At 39.1% G+C, this 24,775-nt stretch overlaps 1 long non-coding RNA gene across 12 annotated transcripts in view; it reads right to left on the bottom strand.

The window, feature by feature from the left end:
* LOC146768015 (uncharacterized) overlaps positions 1-24,775 on the bottom strand; it is a 264,746-nt gene extending 239,971 nt beyond the window's left edge. For all 12 annotated transcript variants that reach the window (XR_014954441.1, XR_014954448.1, XR_014954439.1 and 9 more), the window contains exon 1: positions 1-24,775. This exon is cut by the window's left edge and continues 21,689 nt beyond it. This is a non-coding gene — a long non-coding RNA (uncharacterized LOC146768015).

Here is a 24,775-nt window from a genome sequence, read left to right as displayed (position 1 = left end):
CCATTCCTCCACTGATGCTGGGCTTACAGTCAGTCAAGTGGTCAATAGGTCAATGGGTTAAGATTTCTAAGTGATAGAGCATTCAGTATCTTAGCAAAAAACCCTTGATTTCACTGTGATGGATTATGACACAATACTGATCAGTAACATAAGGAATCATGGACAGAGCATTTTTTAAAAAAACAAATCCTACTTTACTGAGAATTTCACATGTGGTTATGCCAACATGGATGATAAGACAACTGTCCCCAGTCTCCTGAATGGAAGGGTCAGTTGCTCTCTGACAGACAGTGAGAATAAAAGTCTTTCCAATAGTGATTTGAGAAATTTGCTTGAATCTCAAACCAGTGGATTGTCACACCCAGGCAGACACATCAATGAGATTCTGGACCACCCAAGGAATTACCAGTTGACTTTCATCCTTGTATCTCCCTCACTACTTAAATTTGATGGCTTATTTGGTTTGTAGACTGTATACAAAGCTGTAATTTAATAAAAATAAATGCCCATTTATTTTTTAGCTGATGATCTTCTGTAAAGTCATACTGCATATGCCTGGTTACAGATCCAGAATGTCAAGTACATGTGTTTGTGGGATACAGGGGTCTTTTTAACATTGTTTCATGAAGGTTTGGGATATTTTGAATTCTACAGACCTCAAACTTTCTCCCAGCTATCCCACAGCAGTGCAGAAAGAGCTAATTAATTAGGTTCTCCATGAAGTGAATCAGAACATGTTTTGTTGAGGAGGCCTCAATGCTTTAAGTATACACACCTGAATTAGTGCCTACAGTAAGTTAGTAGATGCACAGAAAGGAAAATGACAACCTAAAAACAAAATGTGCAATGGTATTTTTTACTGCTCACTGGGTTTAGGAATCTAGTCTGTGTTTTCTGACATGCCAGGAGGATTCTTGGAGACAGAAGCGCTGCAGATGTGAACTACACAAATACCTGCTTCTTAAGCCTGCCCTTGACAATAGACCCAGTAGGTATAGAATACTTGCCCTCACATTACTTCTCAGGGTTTTCCCCTCTTTCCTCCCCCTATAAAATCTTTTTATCTTGTCCAATGGTTTTTCTCACTTTCAATCTCCCTATTCTCTCCCACATCTTGCAGGGATGGGATGGGAGAGGGAGTGAAGTGAGCATGCAACCCTGTGGGTGCCAGGGTCAAAATACTACAAAAGGTGATTCTGTATCTTCATCCCTTTTTCACCTTAAACAATTGATATACTTCTCTTTACATATTGCTGAAATCAGTAACATCTCTAAAGTCAGAAGGAATTTGGAAGCCAGCTGGCAATATTCAGTTTATCAGCATGTACCTTGTAATGACAGACAGAATTAGCTACTATTCTATTTTTTTTTTTTTTTAAGTCTGGTCAGAATTTAACTCAAGGCAAGACTTGCTTCACATATGAAGCAAGAATTCTACGAAGTTCATTCACTCATAAATTTTCACCTAGCTCTCAGTCTGGTTTAGAAAACATCATGCATCAAAAGACAATAAAGTCTAGACTTAATAAAAGGGCTGTAAAAATGAAGGTGGCAAGCAAACAGTGACTTGAAATTTACATCAGTCTCAGAGATCTTCATACATCTGAATTTAATGAAAGTGTTGAGATTGACTTTGGAGGTTAATGCAATTAAGCCTTAATAAGAAGACAATGAAAAAATCAATGAATACAAACTGAGTGATTACACATTTCCACAGGCCAGGTAAATTGGAGTGTACTAACTTTACCAGGATTCAAATTTTCTAATTATGCCTACCTAACGGAAAAAAAAGGAACAGCAGATTAATATTGGAAGTACACAGTCAGCTGCGCTAGGTATGGAAAATAACATGCAGTGGTATGGATTCTGTCCTATTCTCATTTTGGAAGGTAAGCAAATATCCTATTGTTTTTTAATTCTTTTACTTCATCAGCAAAATTCAATCTTGAGAGAAGCAGAATGAGGCCTATAAAAGCAGAGAGTCTAAAAGATTGGAGAAATGTAACAAAGATGTAGCATGGACAGAAATTATTAAAGGCTAAATTGGAGAGATTCTCTTTTTGCTTTGCTGCAGGCATCTGATAACAAGAAACATTCTCAGCAAGACAGATGGGACTCAAAATCTGAGTTCAGGAATGGCAGAAATGTATTTCAGGAGGTTGTAAGGGACAATAAAAAATAAAGACATTTGCCACCAGTTCGCTGAAGCTCAAAAAAAAGGGAAAATGCCCTACCATGTGTAGATTGCAACTTTCTTCTTGCTAGGATTCTGTTACTAGATTCTCCATGATTCTACATGATTGGGAAGCTTGAATTACCACCTAATTTCTGCATGACTATAGCCTTCCACTGAGAACAAGACAATATTTACTTCATGTTCCTCTCTCCCTCATGGCAATGTTTTTTAAGCAAGGGGCACAAAGATCATTGCCTTAGTTCTGCTCCTGTTCCTTGGTGTCCAACATTTTCTGACAAACTTCATCTCCAGGGAGAGGAGGTAGATCTAAAAGCCAGGCCTACCCAGCACCTATGAGCATCACTTTGAATCCTTATGGAAGCCTCCCAGGAAATCTTGCTGTTTCATGAGGTAGACAGTAAATGTCACTGATGACATTTTCCCCTACCTACAAGCAACACCCATTCTGTTTCTTGGTGGTCAGCTAATCAGAGATGTCCTCAGGATCAAAAACTTTAATGGCTCTGAGCATCATGCACTTAAAATTCTCTGATGAAGCAATATCCTAAGTAGCTCAAAATGCGCAGGGATCACATTTACAGAGCAAAAAGTGTAAAGTGGCATTTAAAGTAAACACATTTTAAGCATATATTGCTGATTGCAGCAGTTTTCAAAGAGCATTTAGTTCTTCCACTTTGCATATCTCTATCAGTGTGTGTGGTGACTGTTGCATGCAGGTTTAGCAATTTAAAGAAGCAGAAAAGTCAGGTCTGATTTGATGTGACATCCACTACCCTCACCCATGCTCCAGTAAAAGTGGAAAAGATCTGAGCTGAACTGAAGAGTGGAAGCAGGCTGAGTCAGCACTTCACCTGACACAACCCAGCTTTCCCTGGTGTTTCTCTGCAACGTACAGGAATCATAAAAGTACCACAAGCGTGAAGATATTCTATGTAATTCTAAGATACTACAATTAAATTGCCTAAAATTCACATAAACAATGATCTCCTCACTTTGTTTACTAGGCCAACTGATTGTTCATAACAATGTAGATTGAAGATTGCTCTAAAAGCATTTAAAAATGTTGATTGTTTCGGTTTTGTTTAGAAGCAAAATTGCACCCCATTACATTTCTCTTTGATGTTCTGACGGGGTCAGTACATGCTGCCCCTTATTTTCAAAACAAGAACATTTATCTGTAGGCACAAATCAGTAATGAACATTAAAGATAAAATACTGCAGAAACAATCATGTAAATTATTGCAACATCAAAGTAAGGCTCTGCATGATATCCAGCTTTTCGTGTCTGGTGTGCAGGGAGGAAACCACAACTATACTTTAAATGACTGCTGAAGATCATTTGATTCAGCAGGAAACTTAAGGGAAGTCTGGAGGGAAATGCTGAGCAAAGCCACTGTAAACTCTGAGCCACTAAGGAGAGATATTTAAGAATATTCTCCAAAGAGCAGAAGCTTGGAAGCTCTTTCAAATTTTTGAGAACTTTCCTTTAAGACAAAAAAAAAAAAAAAAAAAAAGCAATGCCTGACTTTCCTTTAGCTTATCTTATGGCTCTTATGGTAGAGCCATGCCTCTCTTTATCCCATTGCCCTTTTTCTCATGTGTCTTAATTAGTCCTTCCTTCAGACTTTGATCTAAGCCCTGCATGCAGCTGAGGTGAGATTAATGGCTTGTCCTTTCCTACATCACTTCTGCTCCCTTCCTAAATAGAGGTACTGCATTTGCTATTCCATAGTCATATCCATTCTCCCCAAAGGTTTATTAAAGATGCTCAGCCAGAGTCCTGCAGTTTCATGTGCCAGCTCTTTCAGCATTGTGTGTTGGAAATTAGCTGGTCTCCTGACTTGATAGGATTAAGTTCTTTGTGTTCTCATCTAGAAAGTGGTAATTTCTATTTTTATAACCTCACAGCTGCTTGCCTTTGCTCAATGGTCACCATCCTAGGACTGCTCAATCCCAGCACAAAACATTCAGTTCAACTCTATGCTTGAATTATGCTTCCCTCTCCTTCATCATACAGCAAACTAGTCTCTTTTTGGTTTCTAAGGCTGAAAAATATTTTGCCATTTCCTATTAATATTTCTTTCAAGGTCTCTCTCAGTTTTGCTTTTGGCAATTGACCTTTTATTCCTGTATTCCTTGACTTCTTGTAAAATCTGGCTTATGGAGAGAATTTTCTCCCTTTTGCTGCATAATGATTGTCCTCAAATCTCTAATTCTTTGAAGTTTAAATCCTGACTGGTAGTGTTGGACATCATAATGAAGCACAAAGAAAAAGTGAAGTAATACAGGAGCAAATAATGAAATGTGTGGCATGACATCAGAACACACAAAAGGGGTACCTGGAGTAGCTCTTGCCAGGTGAAAAGAAACCACAAAGATTGACAGATTTGACAACACAAAAGAAATCCCAAGGATCCAGGCATAACATGGTTTATGTATGTAAGACTTTCCTCTTTCAGCCATTCATATCCAGATAAGCTCCACAGAAGTCAAAGGAATCCCTTTCCATTAACTATGAAATAAAACAGAGGGGAGTTAGGACTGCTGAAAGGAAAGGAAAACCAGAGCAGCTACATCCTGACTTGAGGCCACTGACAGCCCCCTTTAAATGGATCACCTGCAAGCAGGGACTAGAATTGTAGAAATAGAAAATCCCCCTCTGTTCAGCTGCAGTAGCCCAACATATTTAATGCAACTCAAGGAACATTGAGAGGTGTATGGTTTAATACTCTGTTAAAGTTATGCACCACAGACTCTGGGGGAAAAAACCACTGGGTAAATCTCAAGAGTGTATTACACAAATTCATTTAAGCCTTTCCTGTAGATCCTTGGCAGTTTTCAGGACCCTCTTTAATTCTACTCACAAATCAAAGTAAATCCATTGTAAATAGCAGTGCAGATCTCATTTAAATGTAGTTCTAGAGTCAGACCAGAAATCACCAAAACTGTCCCTTTGAATTTAAGGGAGAAGATAAGCAGCAGGTACCATCTGGCTGAAGAGGAGCTGACTTTTATTGACAGGAATGACATGAGGTATTATAGAATACATGAGAGAAGATTTCTCTCTGGTTCTGCTGTTCTGACAGCTCTCTGAAAATGGCACTAAATGCCAAACTCATCTGAAGTATATTCATCCTCACAAGGAATAACAGCAGAAAAGCTGTGCACAATAGACTTTGCCATTAAAAAAGAAAGAATTATTCCATCTCCAAGTGTTTGTGTCACTCTCAGTAAGCAATAAATCCAGTTGACCTCATCTTGGGAGTAGGAATAACTAGCTACAAAGGAGTATTAAAACACAGCCCTCTGACTGCACACTGGGCTGGATGGAAGCGGATGAATCTGGCTTGCTGAACCTGCTAATGGAAACAGGCTCTGTAATCTGAATCCCACTTTCCTAAAGAACTATCCCTCCTCTCCTGATGTATGCTGTCCCAACACAGCTTTTCAGGTGGCTCTTCCCAAAGTTCTTCAAGTCTCCCAGTCTGGGTGGCCTGCTCTTTGCTATCAGCCAGCTTTTTCCCACTGGTAGTGCTCAGGCACTGGGGCCTCTATAAGCACACACTGACCTGAGTCACATCATCCGCCTCAATCCAGCTCTCTTTTCAAAACTTTTTCAAAGTTTCCAAAATCAATTTCAGTTCTGCTGAAATGATAGAAAATAAGGATGGTGTAGAAGGGGATCGCGAGGAGCAAACACAGCTGCAGATTTTCAAGGTCTGTAGCACAATACAGGTATTTAGCAGCAGACAACCAAAAGTTTAAAAAAGCTTTACCCACTACTGCTCTTCTTACCTGAATATCAGCAAGGTTCTCTCAGGCTCTCTCTCTGGGAATAGCACTAATCCCTGTGCACCAGCACCACCAACTCCTCCACCAGGATAACTATTTCTTCTTTAGCCTCACCTACTGTTATTTGCCTAATTAACATTCTCTACTCCTTTTCTTCATCTTCTAATCTGGCAAGCCCAGATGATCCTCATAACCCCCATTTTGTCTCCTCAGAATCTGTGAAGGAATAAAACAAGGTCAGGTGTCTGCTATAGGTTTATCCTTTCAGCATTAAGCTCATTAAGAAAACCTCTCCTTTCCCTTGAATTAAATCCCATGTTGCCATGGGTATGGACTGCTTTCCTGCTGTTGTATGTAGGCATTTTTTTTTAATCAGACCACAAATTAATCAGGTGGGCCTTCTGGGATCCAGATTGCTCAAAGCTCCATCCAGCCTGGCTTTGAACACTTCCAGGGATGGAGTATCCACAGCTTCTCTGGGCAATCTGTTCCAGTGCTTTCCTACCCTCAAAACCATACCCCCTTGTTCTATCACTGTGTGTATAAAAGTCACTCTGCCCCTTTCATGTGTTTTAGCATTATATCAGCTTTTCTGGTTTCTGTGATTTTATTTTCTCATTCTGTTTACTCAGATTATCCCTGAGCAAACCTATCTAACTCCTTTTTGTTTTGAAAGGGGTTTCCACCTCCAGGACAGCCCAGGGTAACATGAGATAAGAAATGCAGATATCTTCACCTTGCCATCACCCCAAGGACATGTGTATATCACATATTTGTCTCCTGGGAAATCCATATCTTGACCAACACCTCAGTGTTTCTTTGCCATGAAGGGAAGCACAAGTAAACCTAAAAAGAATTCCAAATCCCTCCTTCTCATAGACCCTTTCTCATCATTATAACTCACATTTTGCTTGTTGTTTAGGATGATAAAACCCTGCCTCATCTTCAATTCTGAGTGCAGGTCCAGGTTCTGTAGAGCTACCTTGTGAATAACTTTTTAGTAAAAAACATTCCTATCTGTCTACTATCATGCTGCTAAAATTCACTTTTAGACTCCCACTTCCATCTTGCTCACTGTTATATAATTTAATTTAGCTTTTAAAAATAAAAATAAATGTTCATAGCCATTTCACACATGGCAGGAGGTATCCTATTCCTATCCAATCCCTTTAACTATAGTGGCTTTTTTACTTTGCATTCCTCTATGGACTCCATCCTCTCTCACAAAAGTCACAAACTCATTTTCCTCCTTCACTTTTAAGGTATTTCATTACCTCTTCCCCAAAATCTTCCATTAACTATTGAAAGACTGTTTTCAGTCTTAATTTGGTTTATGATCTTTCCCACCATCATTTATTTGCTGCGGTTTTTGGAAGTAGTCTTTCCATTTGTCTTCCCTCTGTTCCTTATGACACCTTCACTGGAAATTGTGTATTCTCCTCAGCCAGCAGCAATATAACTGAACAAAATCAGATACTGAGATAACAAACCACCAATTTCCTCTTTCCTCACAGTCTCTAAAGCAGCTGCATGTGCTCACCTGTGGCCTCGAGCAGCAGCAGCATTGTTACAAGAGGTCATTGAAGTCTCTTCTTTGCTTGTTGCTTTTGCCAATACCTGAGTGAAAAAACACTAAAAAATGCACAAATTAAAATTAAGTCCAGTAGGAAAGTGTAGGTATGAACATTTGTGCTGAAAGGAACATTTGGACTACAGATGCATTGCATGCTTAGAAATATCTGACAATTCACTGAATTCAGGGGAATCAAAGTGAAATTATTCCAATTCCTAGCCTTGACCTCCTCTCTTTACAAGTCAGCAACTCCTGTATTAGTCTAACATGATCTAAATATTTGTTAATCTTACTTGGGTTATGTCAACACACTTTGCACATGGACCAGGGCCTCAAAGGGCTATTCCCACACAGAGCCAGATGGAGAACACATCCCCAGTTATCTCTGGGTGTATCCTGAGCAGCACCACAAGCCATGTTTTCAAAATCAACTCTCAAAAATATTCTATCAAAAAAAAAAGAGGGGAGGAAGGACTGTCCTAAGTGAAGATCATTTTGCACACCATCTGCGAAGTGCTAATTAAACACATCATTGTTTTTTGGCAGGATAAGATATTTCAGAATGATATCTGTAAGCCACCTGCCAGCTCTTACATTCTTTACATCACCAGCAGGAGATTTTTTACTTTTTTTTTTTCCTTAGGTAAGAATCTGCACTATGCAAAATAGTTACATTTTCTAAAACTGGCTTCTTAGCATATAACAGAAGTCAAGTGAACTCCAAATGAATTGATTTGTTTAAAAATGACATTTTAAGTAATGGTTATAATATATGCAGGCATTAGGCAAGAATTTAAACACATGCTTTCTGCTATATTTTCTATATCTTTTATGTGATTTTTTAATAGAAACAACAAGGACTTTCTGTGATAAAAAATTACCATTAACAATTACATTATGCAAACATCTTATTTTATGTTCCCCTAATCCAAATATTTCTATTTTGTATTTGCTTAATATGGTAAAGTATTGTTGGTTTGGGGGTTTTGAGGGTTTTATTCTCCCTATGAATCATTATTATTTTTGTAAACATGAAGAGTACTACCACAGCATTTTACTGTTCTAACCAGAGATTAGCAAATTGCAAGCTACTGTAGAGATGAAAACCAAAATAATTAATTTCTCACAAAAAGAGGGCAAAATTGTGTTTAAGAAATTTAAACAGATCCAGACACAGATGATACTTTCTTGAACATTTTTGAGAGATAATAGAGATGACAGGCAAGTGTCTGCTAAAGGCTCTTGGTATGTAGCTTCTCCAGAGTCATCCATATAAACTCTGTCTTCATGCATAACACCTGTCAGGATACCTGAACAAATATATGTAGAAACAGAATTGACAAGAAAACTTTCCTGAAACCAGATTCAGTTTGAGGGTGGTGGGGAGAGAAAAGGGAAGAAATATATACCCCAAGCCATCCAACCTTCAACACACACAATCCAGTGGGATACTTTCTACTCCCTCCTTAGGAACACAAGCTTCTAGCTTTGCCACCCTCACTTCACCTGATGGAGTTCTTCTACTGTCAAAGATTATATTTCCACTGCCAAAGAAAGGGTTGACTGTTTGATAGCATAACAACAAACCTGATTTAGCTAGAACATTCAGTAAGAGAAACAGCTATATAGGTATCATCTTAACAAAGCTGGCTGAGGTCAACTGCAGTTGAGAAAACAATACATTAACTTCATCTATGTCAAGGGAAGGATCAACTGATTCCAGCTGGAATTTTGACACAAAACAGCCATTTGGAATTGCTTATCCCACTATAAAAGCACACCATTGTGGAGAAATGTATATATATTATCATTGGACACACAGAGAGGCCTTTGAAGAGAGAAATGATATCCAGGAACAGGCAGAAAAAATTCCTGGCAGATGGAGGAATTGGTGGATAGTGAATAGCTTGAGGTACATTCACAAATCTCATCAAAAGGGCATGAAACTACATGGGAGAGGAGAGGACCACTCATATTCTGGAGAACATGGAAATGCTGGAGAACAACATGTGGCTCTGTGGGGGAAAAAAAGATGGGAGAAAAAGGGGTTAAGTAAATCAAATTTCCTGTATTGCCCCAGCCAGCCATATGTGGGGTCAAACAGAAATTACTATTTATGAAGTAACATGCATGTTACTTAATCAAGGCTTAATGAGATAAAAAAACATCAGCAGTGCTCATTAGCTGGATACCACTTCTTTCCACTAATGCACACAGCATTTTAGGACTGATATCTCATTAGAAATAATACTGCCCACTTCCAGTCCATTATCACACAGAATCTAAATCACAAAGAACACAAACACTCAGACCTGGAACAGCACGTTGTGTTGTTTCTCTTTCAGAATATATATTTTTAAGATATCCCACAAACATCTCAGTTTGAATTTCCACTAACCCCAGGTTGCCTCTCTGTGCCAAGTCTGTCAAGTCTAACACCAACAGAGCTGAGTCAGAAACAGTCTGTTGAGTCCACAACATCCAGAAATAGGAATATTTAGGAGTGTGGACACCAAATCAAATGGCCAATGCAAAAACTTCATCCAAGTGCTCAAGACCTTTCTCACATAGAATAACCAAGGCCTCTCACACGTAGAATGAGACACTATGGTTATTGTGCAAATGTTGTCATGCAGACTCAGTACTCCCCAAGAATTTCTCTATTGCACCAGTTACACAATACCCTCAGCTACTTTTTTCCCCTCTTTACTTATTTTGTTTTAAAATAACAACTCTTATGCTTTGTACAAAAGGTCTTACTTGCCAGTTACAATGTGGTTTTCACATGTGACACAAGCACTGCCTCAATGAGCTCCTTTGGTATAGTTATCTTATTGCAAACATGTATTTCACCATGCAGTCTCCAGCTGTTATTAATTTTAAAGAGAAACAAGCCCCACTTTAACTGTGTGTCCCTTGGAAGAAGAAACTTGAGAAGATAATGAATGAAGAAACCTTTAAAGTTTTGAAAAGACATGTACCACCATAAATCTTTTACTGTCTCTCCTCTTGTGTATGTGCCTTATTTCTTCATTTGCAAAGGTCACCTCTCTTAGAAGCTGAGATATCAAAACAAAGGTAATGACTGGAACAGAAGAGGTTGTAAATCCCACTTCGATTTTGTTTCGTCCCCACGCTATAGAGTTGAAAGACTTAAAGCAATTGCTCATCTGCAACCACTGAAGCCCACCCTCCTGAATATGCCTCTGGATTCCTGGAATTTGGACTGTGAACTAAGCCACCTGATGGGAACCTTTCTGTCTCTCTCTTTCTCTCTCCACCTCATATTTACTGTTAAGTAAAATCCAAAAGCTATTGTTTTTGTTTGCACCTTAATTCAGGCAGAGGCATCTCTAATAACCAGATTTTAACATACATTACTGCTATGCCTTTTACATTATAACCTGACAGTCCTTGTGCTCTCATGCTATTTATTATGTAAGTAATATAGAAAAGCAGTGTATAATATATAAACAATATATGAAATCAGTGTATAAGTTTTCTAAATGAATTAAGGTTGTTCCAGCTGTTATTGTTCTTGCTGACACAAAATCATTCCTTTTCTCCTGCATGGTAATTCAGAACTCTTCCCCAGCACATGCAGGGAAAGCAAAAGAAAAAAAAAAAAACTTTGTGTATACATCCACCATCTTTCATGCATGCAAATAACCAGCAGATGAGTATTTATATTTTGGATTAGAGCTTTGAATAGACAAACAGCAGATAAATTTGTGCCCTCAGAATCTAGGTTACATCCTTTAGGAATTTAGCCTAATATTCTTATTTCATAGGAAAAAAAATTATTTGAAGAAACAATGAGAAGATGAGAAATGAGCTTACTTTGCAATATGGCGATAATGATACACAAATGCTTGCCAGAAGCACATTATTTACATTCTTAAAAAGGTTAAAAGTTCAAGAAATGTAATATAAGGTACAAGGTATAATGAGATGTAACAAGTGAGAACCAGGAATAGCTGTGTTGTAAGTCAGAGGACTGTGCAAGCTTATTTACAAGTCAAAGGGAAAATAATCACTCTCACATTCCTATAAAAGCCCTTTCCAAAGCTCCCATTAACTTTGTTGATGCTTGCTGCTGCCAGGTTTAAAATAACTTGGCCTTCATTTCACAGAACTGATTGACCTCTACTTGCAACCCTTCTCACAGGTGGGCCACTGGAGAAGGCCCTTCCCCATCCCAGTGAGCCAGAACTGGCCATCTTTTTCAGGACTGAACCAGCTCCACAAGTGACATTTTGGGGGAACACCAAAATCTCAGAGATTTGGGGTTTTGTTTGATTTGTTGGTTGGGTTCTGTGGTTTTGGTTTGGGGGGTTTTCTTGGTGTTTTTACTTTTCTCCATGCTTCTTTCTCTGTGGTAAGTCTGGTGATTTTTGCCACTACAGAGAGAACATCATATTAGATCATTTTAGATCAGCAACTTCAAAACTGGGAGGCAGCAAAAAAAACAGCTGACAAGAACTTGTAAAAGCAAAGCTCGAGGCCAAGAGCAGAATTTCAACCTGTGTCCTCGAGTGCTCTGTGTGCCTTGAAGTTGTCCATCACTGCATTTGTCTCGCCGAAGGGCCTTCAAAGCACCCTGTATATTCTGCTACACAAAAGCAAAGTTTTCAGTGCTACTCTCAGTTTGAGCAAGAGGAATGTCATGTACACACACCTTATATTGGCAAACAAACAGAGGTGAGAGATGGCTGCAGCACGGACGTGCTGGAAAGCAAATGCAGCTGAACAAATGAAAAGAAGCCAGGGTGGCAGTGAATCAAGTGGACAAAAAGGAATCTGCCCATCTCCTTGTTATTCTGCAGGGCAGCTCACTTTGTCCAGCTCTATCAGCCTTCTTGCTCTCTGTTCACTACAGGGAACTGGCAGCACAGTATTCCTTTCTTTTAAGAGAGTTCACATGAGTAGGTACTTTCAAAATAGTCCCAAAAATGATCAGGCCTGCCAACAAAGAAACTCACTACATGGAAAGCAACAAAAGGAGAGTCATATTGGTCATCTGGGCTGCTTGCATTAAGATTTTAATTTAGAAAACTCTTTTATTTGCAAATAATTTGTGATTTACCTGTTTTTAATTTTTGAGTAGCCCAATCAGGGTGATTAACCAATACCTTGAGAGTCCTGGGCCTACCAGTTTCAGGAGCAAAATTCTCATTTTAGTTTGACCAAATCTTTGTTTTCACTTCCCTGTGAAAGGGAAGATCTTGAAGAAGATCACATATTATGCAAACCTCAGTATTTAACAGGGTGTAAGAACAAACACTCTCACAGATTTGAAAGGGTTCATGCATATCTGCATTAAATACAGTAAATAACTCAGTTTCCATCAGTCCCAATACAAACCACTTCATGAACCCTGAAGACACAAGCAGCACGTGCCTAGAAATAGTTAAATACATAAAACCTGGGCTAGGGTGACTTTCCCTCCGACATTCCCTGCTGCACCACTGAATGTGAGAGGTATTTTATTGGCATCCCCCCTTCTGCTGCCGTGCCCTTTGGAGCCCCAGCTGATGCGTGGTGTGGCTGAGGCCGTGTGGAGAGCAGTGCCACAGAGTGAGGAGACACCGTCTCGCACTCCCTGGCTCCGGTGGCTCTGCTGGCTCCCAGCACCAGAGCCTGACAGCTTGGCATTTCCCAACAGCCTGATGGATGAAAAGCACAATTCCTGCTCTTCTCCCTGACACCCTGCAGGAGCGACGGGGAGCTTGTGAGAAAAAGCTGGCGAGTTCAAAGGACGCAGATCAGAGTTTGAACAGTGTTTTCTACAGCTCTAATGATCTTTAGCTTTCACTAGGGTCTTTCACAGCCCGGGAATGGTACAGCATTTCTTCCTCTAGTTAATAGTTTCCTTCTATTCCTCATTCCCAGCCCCTAGCATGGCAGGGATCGCAGTGGCTGGGTTGGAAAGGGAGACCATATCCTTCTTTTTGCAGGTGTCTGTCAGTGGCTGCCTAGAGCACCCAGACACCAATTAGCTGCAGTCACAGAGAATACACTGCCCAAATCCCCACTGGCACTGGGGGGATGAAACCCAGGGAAATTTTGTGGGTCACAGGTAAAAGATAAGGGTCAAATGGTTCTCCCAGTCCAAGCAATCACTTTTAATGCTACTGCAATTTAGTGATGTGATAAATTGAATCTACATAATCTGTGAACTTATTCTCTAGTCTGAATACAACAAGGAAAATGCTGGAAAAATATCCACCACTATTTCTTTGGCTATTTTAAGTTCTTTTTCAGCCCCTCTTGAGCCCTTTTGTTTGGTTCTCAGAAAATGTTTGAGTGATCTTGTTTTTCTGACCGAAGGCTTTGGAAAAATTTTAAAAACTCAAGTGTTCCTAGCAACCAAGCTTCAGCTTCACCCACACAGTTATTTGAGCCAGAGTGCTTACATGTTTGTCTAATCAAGGAACAGGAAAAGTATTATAAAATGCTTCTGATCAATAGTCTGTAGGTACAGAGCTCAAACGCTGAATATTCACCAACAATCAAGAGAGCAAATATTTAAAAGAATTTGCTGAAAAAAAAAAATCAAAAACCTGAGTAAACCAAAGTCTGCTGAGAAATTTACTGCTAATGCAAAAAGGAAAATTCTTCTAAGCACTATTCTTTTCAAAGTATTAATTCCTTCCCCACTATGTATTTAAGTTGCTTAAATCTTGCCATAAATAACAGAAATGTTCTGGATTTAATATTTCTTTTCAGGTCATGAAAGAAAATCCTAGTTAAAAAACAATTATGAACATATAGGCCTTAAAAGAGAGGACATTTAGAAAAACTTTGACATTTGACATCATTCTTTTAAACAAACCACAAATGGCAGGAATCAACAGATCTGTGCTATTTATACAAGCATAGCAGTGGGCATGAGAAGGAATAATATGCAATTGTATTTGTATATTTTCCTATTCAAGCAAGATGTCCTCTCAGAATTTTAACCCAGGATGCTTACTTTGCAAACAATATGTTAAGCACAATTTATTTTTACTCTATTTCTCAAAAAAAAAAAAAAAAAAAAAAAAAAAGTCAGGAGCCACATGCAGATAATGTAACACTACATTTCACTTCAACATTGAAATTGTGGGTATGAAGACTATCAAAGAGACAGCAGCTTGCAAGTAAACAAATTATTCATTTTGTTCCATGTGTTCCAAAGGAAAGATCCCACATTTACACTTCAGCACTCCAATCCCTCAGGGCATAAATGTGATTGAGCAATACCTGGATATTGTTCAGCTCTGTACATGCCTCAGTGCTTCCCTGGTTTGCTGAGCCATCCTGTGGTGCACTGTTCACACTCTGCACTGCTATGACTCCATCCAGGTGACAATCTCAAAGCATTTTTGAAACACGAGTGAATTAATTCTCACCCACTGAAGCAAGGAGAGATTCAGTGACTTCCTCAGGGAAACAAAACCCAGCCTTTATTCAAGCCTCAGGCTGCAGTCTGGCACTTCAGTAGTTTTATAGTCATGGAAAAGTCCAAAAGTTCACTCTAAGTCATCAACAACATTCTGCTTTACAGCACACTTTACTCAGGTGATGCAAATAAATGAAAGAGTTGTAACTGCAGAACTGAACCTGTGCATAAATTGTACAACTGGGCCAGAAGTCAGATCTCTCTCTTCCTCCTAGATATCACACCATATTTTCTGATGTCTACAATTAGTTGGGACAGCAGAAGGACCTGTCATCCTAAGCTAAGTAACACAGCTAAAAATGAACAGCAAACATCACCCTATTGTCACATCATTGCCCAGCTAACACCAAAAAGACCGGAACTGAATTGCAGAGAAAGAACAGCTTTGCTGTAGCAAATGCCCTGATGAGATGTGCCATACAGATCTAAGCCATCATTTCTTATTCTAAGCTAAATGGACAGCTAGAAGACCTAAGGGTTAAAACCACTAACACAGATCAAAACTCAAAAGGCATGCTACCTCTCCAAGAAATCATGGGCTTTCATCCCCTTCTCTCCAAAGAACTTTTAAAAAGCATTTAAGGAAAAGAGGTAGAAAGAAAACAAGGCAGAACTTTTATTTCTCGACATACTTTTAAAAAGTCCCACTTTGAGATGCAGAAGGAAAGAGCATCACTATGCAATGAAATGCAGCATTGGCTATCCAAACAATAATTAATGGGGCTATTGCAAGACTAGAGGAACTATCAGTTCCCAGAATGCTTTCATTTATTGGTTTGCTTTCAGCCATTTGTGGTAAAGGCATTGCTATTCAAACAATGAAATATGGAAAATACAGTGAAGGACATGCAGCTAAAAAGTTACTGAAGGAGGCAATATTAACTGTTCTCACTTATTCACTGCTTCAGTACACAACTCATTCTTCACAGCTGCACTGCAGCAAAAATACAGTAATTCACTTCTTATCTCTGAGCTCTGTATTCACCCTATTTTTATTTTTCTTTAAAGAAAATATTAATTTCTTATCAAGGAATACCAGTTTCTCTTAACTTGCAGGGATTATAGGGAGTATATCTTCTCTACCTGGATGATAGACCAGAATATCAAAGTTTCTGGTTCACCTCTTAGCTGAAGATGTTTTCAGCATTATGTCTAAAACTTTTAAGCTTCAAAGATTGATAAAGCATTAACACATTGCTAAAGCAGGAGGTCTGGTGCTTGAGAACAGACACTGGAGTGAATAATGTTGTGGTGGAGATAATTCTGGAGATTTTAACAGAAGCTGAGCACATTCACCTCATTACCTATGGAAACCATCTCTTCCCACTAAGTTGCTTTTATCTATTTCCATATATACAACAAGTTTGTGAGACAATGTAGGATGTGCTCCCAGGTCAGAAAACAAACACAACAAATAATTATAATATATACAGACTGAGGATATGACCTCTATTTTCAATGAAATTACTCAAGTCTCTCCAAATGAAAGAACACAGGGTCTGAGAGGACACTTTGCTTAGCAGCAGGAAGACAATTAGAATAGTTACAAAACATCAGATTATCCAACTGCGTCTCATCTCATTAAACCACTTTTTGCCCACTTTTTCCTTCTTAAAAGACAAAGCATGTCTTGTTAAGATGTACAGTTCTTTTGTGACATCTCTACTCATTTCGAGTTTCACCCGGGGGTTGCAAAAGGTGAGACCAACACTGCAGTGTGCAGCAGTATGTATTGAGCCCTGTAAGCATGGAATGAGATGACCTGAAGAAGATCAACCAAAGAAGGAAGGGCTAAGGCAGCTCAGACCCATCTCACTGCCCCAGCCATGTTAACAATATAGTTATTTTAAGGTGCTGCACACTGCACAAATTTATAATGAGATTCTAAATAAATAAATAAATAAATTCTATTAGTGCTTGTTTGAAACATCTTCAGTGTGACCAAAGAAGTTAATTCATATTTACCAAGGTCGGTCTCTATTGTTACTTGTGGCATGGTCATATTAATTCTCTTTCATGACTGACCCCCATGCCACCAAAGAGCAAGAACACCAAAAATATTTGCTAAAAGAGTTAAGAAATGTACTTCAAGCTGTAAAGCAAAATTTGGCCTTTTACCCTTTCTGTTTTCTGAAAATATATGATCAACTTTTTGGGGCTTTTTATGCCAGGGTTATTCTGAACCCCACTTATGGCATCTTAGCATCATCCCCCCAACTACGTGGAAGACTCAGTACTAAAGACACAAATATTTATGTAAGACAAAAGGTGACAAAGGGACAAATAGAAGTGCAACACTCACTCTTGAAGTGCCAGCTTGTGCCAAACAGATTGTGCCAGATGCAGAGATCAATTATTCTACAATACTGCCAACTGTCTCCAGCATTTGTTCAGGATATTCAGTGGCAGTGGGTGGAGGCCAAGGGAAAAGAAAAGCAGCTCGTATACTAACTGGGCTATTTGGAGTTTTTCAGAATGGCAATCACCTCTCCCTCTAACGAGCAGAACAAATGCTAATGGGCCCCAGTTCACTGCAGCCAGGAGAGGAGGTCAGGCTGAACAGAGAGCTACAGAACTCCCTGCAAACCAAACATCTATTTAATCAGCACAATGAGGCCAAGCCCATTATCCACAGGCAATCATATTGTCTCTCAAATACACTCTGACATGTTAAAACAATAGTCCAACACAATGAGAGGCTCTTTGTGCTACTGTGGGACACTTTGAAGCTGTGACTGTCAATTTTGTGGATTTGTGTCAAATGTTCAGTGCAATAAAAGATGTGAGTGATACCCCCGTCAAGTCTTCCCATTAAGTGAACCTCTGTGACAAAGTACTTCAACAAAATCATGCTGAAATACTTGGGCAACAATGTCACACAATTGTGCTGAAGGTAAATGACATCATTGAAAAAGGCACCAGGCAAAGCAAAACAAAAGGGTTGCTCTAGCAGGTCTTCACTATTATTTCACAGGGAAAAAAATAGAATGAATCAGCTCAAAGAACAACTAAGTGAAGAGAAATCATTAACACTTTCTCCATAATTTTTATATCATTTTCCTTTCCTGAGCTTAGGTACAGCAAATACCTACAAATACATTTATCTTACGCATAAGTGTGGGGGTCATTTCATTAGTAACAGAGACCAGCATTCACAAATATTTCTACAATGAGATTTGAAAAATATGTCTAGTCTAATAAATTGACCTAATAAATACAAGAAGAGCATGTCAGTATAATTCTTAATAACTGCTAACTTGTTTTCTTAAAAAGTATAAATATGCCAATGTACTCTAATGCAAAAGGCAGACATTCATTCTCAGCGTGGGCATTATTATAACCACAGTCACATGAGCACATCAAAAAGCACATGTTGCTCAAAGTGTGCTACTGCCATAGAAGTATGAAAACAGGGCAGAATCTGCCACTGATTGAGCCAAGGAAATTATACTAGGAAAATCAGATAGCATTTCATGTTTTCAATTATGGTTTTCTCCACTACCCTCTGTTTTTTTCTTTACAGCCTACTGTATTCATTATGTAAGACCTCAAAGGGTTCTTTCTCTTTGACTCTGCCCCATTTTGTGCTCAGTTTCCAATTAGAATTTAGCTGAAGACAACAGATCAGCAGAGACAGACAGGAGAAGTGCAGGTCCTGCTGGAAACACTGGGCCCTGCAGATAACCTGTCAGAGCATCAGCATCATGTTTCCATGCCAACTGAAAGCACTTCAGAGGTACTGAATGAACTGTTGTTGGGAAGAAAAAACTATCAGGAATTTTACCTCATCTGCCTTCTGGAAGGATCAAGGACAATGAAAATTTACAACCAAATAGGGTGTGAGCCATTTAGGCACATGGCTTAGTAGTCAGTGCTAGGTTAATAGTTGGATTCAATGATCCTAGAAGTCTTTTCTAAACCTAGTGATTCTGTGATTCAAAAAGCAAAAATGAAGTCTTCACCTTCCAGACAGTCCCACTTTCTAGAGCTCTGAATTTAGGCATTCCAGGCACATCTGCTTCCACATGAGTCTGTCCCCAGTGTTTGCCCAGGTCAGAAACTAGCTTGCCCCTCTTTTAAACTGCTCAAGTTGACCTCTGGCCTTTGGGTCTCTCCACCCTGGATTTCAAACCCCTGCTGCCCAGGGGTGCAGGGGTGTCCTACCTTAGAGCATGCTGGCCTCAAGCCAATTCCTTTCTTCTCTCTTCATTCTGTGGTTACCACAAGTCACTGTTGTGAGTCTCCTCTGCTTCCTTTCCAGGTGTGTTTGGCTCTGACCACATTAAAGGATTACTCAGGCCACAGAAGCAGAGCTGAAATAGGATGCAATAGGATGCAATGTGATGACAGGCACACTACATGGGCAAGTGGGTATCTACCTCACATTCTCAAAACTGATCCTCTTCAGCATCCAGCACAGGATGGACCACATCCCCCTTGTTTCACCAGCTGAGATTTGCTGAACAGTCTGGTCCCTGAAGCAGCTTTTTCCAAAGTCTCACAGCTCCTCTGGCCCCCTGAGTCTCCCTGCTCCAGGGCTGGCTCTTAGCCCTATCTAAAGGTCCTTATTCCCTTATTATTTACATCCGCAAAAGAGAGGCCTTGACAATCTCACATGTCTGCAGCCTGCCTGGTGAGTTCCATCCTGGTCTGAGTTTGAGGTGTATTTACATGACCAGGCAACGCAAGCAAGCCAAAATGCATTTTGAGATAGAAATTCAAGTTGCGCAATGTGTCTTTGTGGGAATTTGGAGTTACACTTTTGTCTCAGTTTAAGACAATTTAGGGGGTAAACACTCTAAAATTAGTTACTTCCCCTTGTATTTTTAACCCCTTCCCTTTTACCCATAAGGAGAGATGAATGTAAGAAGCCATAAGTGAAAAAAATAACAGTTCACTAAAACACAAAACAGCAACAACCAAAACATCAGTAATAAGCCCCTGACAGAAAAATGTTGAATGCCATGGATTCCCTGGGAACAGAGGAAACCACATGGCTGAGAAAGTCCCTCTCAGCTCAACCTTCCCCCTGGAAGAGAAAAACAGGGAGCGTGTACAGAGAATTTCTGGCAGCAAATGCAGGGAACTGACTCCATCCAGAACAGTTCCAAACCTGCAGGGCCAATTTCTGTGAGAAAAGTGTGATTGGCTGGGGGCTCTCTCACCTATGGGGTAGCTCCTAAGATATAAATAGTGTTAATGTGTCCCTAAAGTTTGTACCTCCTATCTCCTGGCTTCACTAATGATCTGTCTCTTTAAGCCTATGTTTAATTACATCATCCCCTGTTCATATCATATTGGTCATTAATGCCTTTATAGCTTAATGCAGCACCACAAATGAACACAGAGCATTTCACAGAGCTGCAAGTACAGTAATGCTTCATTTGGTATTCCTACCAAATGAAAATAGAACCAGCAGGCAGAAGTGTGCTAGGAATGCAAACAGGCATAAGGAAAATATTTGGTGTTTACAAGTTTCATGCTGCTTCAAGTGTTCCGCATTTCTGTGCACGTCTGAGTTTTGATAGCAGTTTAGGTTACAAGTGAATTAGTTCCAAAAAAAAAAAAAAAAAAAAATCTGAAGATTTTTCTGATTGCTTATTTACAAGACTACCCCTTTTACCCATCCAGGCTGAGAAGATGAAGGAGTTGAAAGCAGATCCTCGGGGAAAGACTTGAGGGGACTGGTGGATGAAAAGCTAGACACAATCCATCAGTGTGCATCCACAGCTCAGAAAAACAGCTGTATCCTGGGCTGCACAAAAGAAGTCATGAGCAGCAGGGTGGGGGAGGTGGTTCTGCCTCTCTGCTTTGGTCTGCTGAAACCTGTGTTCAGTTCTGGGGTCTTCAGCACAGGAAAGATGGGAACCTACTCAAGCAAGTCCAGAGGAGGGACACAGACATGATCAGGAGGATGGAACACCTCTCCTTAGAAGAAAGACTGAGAGAGTTGTTCACCCTGGAGACAAGAAGGCTCTATGGGCACCTTATTGAGACCTTTCAGTACTTAAAGAGGTCTTACAGGATGGTGACCAACATTTTAATAGGGCCTACAGCAACAGGACAAGGGGTTTTCAACTAAAAGAGGGTAGATTCAGAATAGACATAAAGAAGAAATATTCCATGAACAGGGTGGTCAAACACTGGAACAGGCTGCCCAGAGAGGCTGTAGATGCCCCATGGTTCCATTCAAGGTAAGGCTGGGTGGGACTCTGAGCAACCTGATCTAGTTGAAGGTAACCCTGTTCATTGCAGGGGGTTTGGACTAGATGGTCTTTGATGATCCCATTCAAACCAAACCTTTCCATGATCTTTGGTTTTCACTTCCCCTTCTGCATTGAATCCACAAGTCCATTAATGCTGCTTTCACTTTCATCTTTCCAGTGCTGCTAAAATCCCTCCTTTACCTGTGCTAACAAGCTTAGGAACACACTTGAATGTTCCTCACCTTCAATCCCACAATATCCCATTATGCACAATTCTTTCTCATGCCCCCTCTGCTATGTTTCCAAAATACTATTCCAGAATCAGCTTCCCAGAACATCTTTGTTCTGTCTTTTACTGTCTAAGAATAATCTTCATTATGCCATGAGCAACTTGTTAGACAACTGCGTGACAGAATCATTGAAAGATTACATTTAAAAATTAGCTGAAAGTGTTATGAAGATGAATAAAAAATAATTTGGACAAATTTCAGAATTATAGAAGATGTGTTTTGGCAGTGCTTTATATAACCACTGTGCAACTGGGTACTGGATAAATGCAAGTTCTAATACTGAAGTAATTTTTTAAAGATATTAGTTTGGGACTACTGGAAACATTTGAGATTTGTCCTGTTATACCTAAGTAACAAATATTAAGCATGAAGATAAATGTCACAAGCAGGTAAGCTTCTGACAAGAAAATATTTTTTAAGATTTTTTCATAGCATTCTTATTTAACAATGAATTATAGCTACCTTGTATAGCTCATGGTCTCCTCTTAGCACTTTTTCAATACATCTAAGAACAGAGACCACATAGGCTTTCCAGACATGTTATTCCACCCTCACACATCAGAAGGTGTTTGAGAAATAAGAAAAAAAAAAAAAAAACACTGAAAAATAATTTCCAAATTACGTATTTGTAAATGGTAATAAGATCTGCCATTTGGCTGGGCAAACCAGCACCTACAGTTGGCCTTCAGGGCAACATCAACAAAGTAAAATATGAAGAACAATGTGCTCCCAAACTTCATCTCCAGGAAATACCTGCTTGAAATCCTTCCACAAGTACTGGCCAATTAGAGCAGCTATGGATATCCAATATAAAGACTTACTTTATTCTTTCATAAATATTATGTTCATGATGTCAATAGTTTGGTGTGTCTGAGAGTTCCACAGTTAAATCAAAGGTTGTACTCAAAAATATGCTACATTTCCCTTTTCAATATAATCATATTCATTGCAGCCTGCTAACTTCAATTTGATTATTGAACTGAAGTCAAACATATATAAAAGGATAGACATAACAGAATTAGGTATGAAACTATTTCAAGGCAATCTCTCTAATTTTCTGTATTGTCCTTTCCTTGGATATGGATCTTAAGTCTCTTAGCCTCAGGCATTCCTTTTCCTAGTGAAATGCAAAAAGGAACCACCAGTTACCACCACATGGGCATTTTGCTGTATTTTTTGCATTGTTCATGAAGTAATCCATTAGGGATACATCCATATACTCCTGCAGGTGCTTTTTAGTGTTTTATATTCATTTACAGGGAGGAATTATTTCCCTTCCTTCCTGCAGTTAAATAAGGATTAGCCAGTGCAATTATTGCACAAATAAGCCAAACAAAAATATTTCAAAAAGTGCACTTTTGTTTAATACCAAACTGTTTTGACAACTTGCATGCTCAGCTCTGGAACTGATGAGTCTTCTCACAGCTGCTGAACCTATGAACTTTGATTTTCTCTCCCTAGAAGTTATAGATTTCCATGGGTTTGTGCACTGAGGAAATCAAGACTGTATTTTCTATCGATTTCAGCCCTGCAGAAGTCAATAATCCTAAAAAAGGGCATTTAAAAAGATCCTGAGTGGGCTTTGTTGTAGCTGTTCACCTATTTTTATCCATTAATTATAAAATACTGTGTGATTCAGGGGGATAAAAAGTCCGTTTAAAGGCACTGTTGGAAGGGAAACTAAGTCTTCTGCAGTCAAAAAGGTGGAAAACATTGAAACCTCCCAGAGGTTCATGATGTTCATCTGAGAGCCTCTGCACTACTTCACTGCAGGAAAACCTACCTCAGTCCCCATAGTCCCCATCACATCCCAGAGATCTAGAATGCCTCCCTCTTGAAATAACATCCTGACTTGCTATGTTTCTCTTGAATCCAACAGAAGTTTCTCTAAAAAGGAGGAAAAAGGAGGAAGAAGTCAGCATTTCAGTAAGCTTAGAGTGCAGGACATTAGGCTTTCAGTGAGAGGACAAAGCATGCAAGGGATGCTTCTTAAGCAGCATTCATTTCTGTGCTGTGAAAAGATCATACCATAATAGACAGTCCAGAAAATTTGTAAACAATGATTTTTTTTGTCGTTGTTGTTCTTCACTGTATCTTATTCTGCTTTCCCACTAAGGCCTGCCTGTCAGTATCATGTATGCTCACCATTCAGGTGCACTTGAATTTTTTTTGTTTTACTGTTACTGTAGGAAAGGTTTGAAAAGATTATTTTCTTTTCTCCTGGCAGAAAAATCCCTACTCTAGTCAGCTCTAACTCCAAATACATCTATGGACATCTATGAAGTGTAAAACAACTTGCAAGGGAAATTTCACCTAATTTAATCTCATTTGATATTTTTAACAGAAGTTTGACTTCTACCATTGTACTTCTTAAGTAGTTCAGACTTATTCAGAGAATCAGGACTCATATCAGACACAGGAATAAAAGCTAAATTGCTATCTTGAGGTCTGGGGCTCATTTAAAATAGATTTTTGAATTCTCTCCCAACATTTTGTCAAGCATACAAAACTGAAATGCAGTTACTCAGCACAATCACTCCCCGCCAATGCTCGACCTGCTTGCCCTAAATAGGATCCTTTTCTCTGTACCAAGAAAAATTAACAGACTATTGCCATGGGGATGTATAATAAATAACTCAAAATTCAGTGGAAAGTACTTATGCAGGAAGCATTCACACAAGCACACTACAGATAAAAAATAACAAGGAGACTGTGGTTAAAAGAAAAACAGGAATACTTTACTTTCAAAATACTTTCAAAAGATGGGGGAGAGGATCAGAACAGAGGTTGCCACAAGAGCCAAGACTAAAGAAAGTCAATATGGCCTTTTGTTTGCAGATTACTGAAAAAAAAGATCAATAGATCTACAAAATCAGGCCAGGGTTCTTCAGATGCTATTTAAACCTATTCTCATGTTAAAGTATTACTTGTGGTGATTCAGCTATCAGAAATTATTTGAGTAATGTAGCCCACTTGCAATATAATCCTTATTTTAGTAAAGATGAATGTATAAAAATTGATTTGCACGCAATGCTTAGGAGATTCTTTTCTTCCAAATCACACACAAATACCCAGTGATACTTCCAGATTTTGTTTCTACTGGTATAAAAAAAATCAGCTTTTACATTTATGACACACATAAGATTACTAAATATACCTTAATTTAAAAATAGGAGTTGCGAATAATATTACAGAAAATACTACTGTATCTATAAATGCTTTCATGCTTTTCTCCAATGTCTTGCAAGTTCACCAAGAGCTTCATGCTGCAAA

The sequence above is a fragment of the Lonchura striata genome, chromosome 3, assembly GCF_050655825.1.
Source record: "Lonchura striata isolate lonStrDom1 chromosome 3, ASM5065582v1, whole genome shotgun sequence".
NCBI classification, from domain to species: domain Eukaryota; kingdom Metazoa; phylum Chordata; class Aves; order Passeriformes; family Estrildidae; genus Lonchura; species Lonchura striata.
Note: the sequence above shows the minus strand (reverse complement) of the source record. Positions and strands in the feature narration are given on the sequence as shown.